Below are 1,840 nucleotides of genomic sequence, written 5' to 3'. Positions count from 1 at the left end.
TGTGTGTGTGTGTGTGTGTGTGTGTGTGTGTGTGTGTATTATCATTCATAGAGGAAACCTCAACATACTAAAACAGTTTAGTATGCTTTTTTTTTGAGATGGAGTCTCTGTCACCAGGCTAGAGAGCAGTGGCGTGATCTCGGCTCATTGCAGTCTCTACCTCCTGGATTCAAATGATTCCACCACCTCAACCTCCCGAATAGCTGAGACTACAGGTGCGCACCACCATGCCCTGCTAATTTTTTGTATTTTTTAGTAAAGATGGGGTTTTGCCCTGTTGACCAGGATGGTCTCAGTCTCCTAACCTCATGATCCACCTGCCTCAGCCTCCCAAGTACTGGGATTACAGGCATGAGCCACCGTGCCTGGCCTAGTATACTTTTAATACTAAAAAAGTAAGGAAAAAAGTTTTATTCACCCAAAGTGATAGGGACAGCCTAATTTTAAAGCATAAAAACAGTGGAAGAAATCACAAAGAAGAGTTGATTCATTTGACATTGAAAATTGTAAAACTATTCTGCATGCCAAATACATAAACAAAATAGAAGGTCACAATGGCAAAACAATATCTGCAACAAACTTGAAAAAAGTGGCACAGTTTAAAGAATTCATATAAAATCTCTTTGTTTAAAAAAAACTAGGTCAGGGCCGGGCATGGTGGCTCACACCTGTAATCCCAGCACTTTGGGAGGCCAAGGCAGGTGGATCACCTGAGGTCAGGAGTTCAAGACCAGCCTGGCCAACATGGGAAAACCTCATCTCTAATAAAAATACAAAAATTAGCTGGGTGTGGTGGCATGCACCTGCAGTCCCAGCTACTCAGGAGGCAGAGACAGGAGAATCACTTGAACCTGGGAGGCGGAGGTTGCAGTGAGCCAAGAACACGCCACTGCACTCCAGCCTGGGCAACAAAGTAAGACTCTGTCTACAAAACAAAACTAGGTTGGGGACAGTAGATAACTTGAGGTTAGGAGTTCAAGACCAGCCTGACCAACATGGTGAAAACTCGTCTCTACTAAAATACAAAAATTAGCTGAGCATGGTGGTGGGCACCTGTAGTTCCAGCTACTCAGGATACTGAGGCCAGAGATCGCTTGATCGCTTGAACCTGGGAGTTGGTGGTTGCAGTGAGCCGAGATCACACCACTGTACTACAGCCTGGGCAACAGAGCAAGACTCTGTCTCATAAATAAATAAATAAATAAAACCAAAAAGTCCAAAATTTCGAATGTAATGATGAACAGGAAATTTACAGGAAAGACACTGCAATATGCCCAGTAAGCAAGAGAAAACTCTTTTTACCTCAGGAATAACCCCACAAAATGCAGATTCAAACAATCTTGAGAAGACCGTTTTGAACCATCATATTAGCACAGACTTTTTTTCTTTTTTTAACAGTACTAATTATTGGCAAGGTTAACGTGAGCCAAGCACCTTTCCATACCACCCATGGAAGTGTAAGTTGGTAGCTTTCTGAAAAGTGATTGGCAGTGGATATCAAGAACTATAAAACAGGCTGAGTTTAGTGGCTCATGCCTGTAATCCCAGCACTTTGGGAGGCCAAGGCAGGAGGATCGCTTGAGCCCAGGAGTTCAAGACCAGCCAGGGCAGCATAGGGAGACCATGCCTCAACAAAAACGAAAAAGAACTAAAACAGGTAACTTCCTTTGCACGGCAATTCTTCTATAATTTTTCTAAGGCAAGATTCAAAACACCAAGACTTGGTGTAGAAATATTACAGCTTTGAGGCCGGGCGCGGTGGCTCAAGCCTGTAATCCCAGCACTTTGGGAGGCCGAGACAGGCGGATCACAAGGTCAGGAGATCGAGACCATCCTGGCT

General features: G+C 44.0%; 1 protein-coding gene across 2 annotated transcripts in view; it reads left to right on the top strand.

The window, feature by feature from the left end:
- TM9SF4 (transmembrane 9 superfamily protein member 4) overlaps nt 1-1,840 on the top strand; it is a 70,248-nt gene that overhangs the window by 38,356 nt on the left and 30,052 nt on the right. The window lies entirely within an intron of this gene.

Source organism: Colobus angolensis, unplaced genomic scaffold, assembly GCF_000951035.1.
Source record: "Colobus angolensis palliatus isolate OR3802 unplaced genomic scaffold, Cang.pa_1.0 Scaffold114, whole genome shotgun sequence".
Lineage (NCBI taxonomy): Eukaryota > Metazoa > Chordata > Mammalia > Primates > Cercopithecidae > Colobus > Colobus angolensis.
Note: the sequence above shows the minus strand (reverse complement) of the source record. Positions and strands in the feature narration are given on the sequence as shown.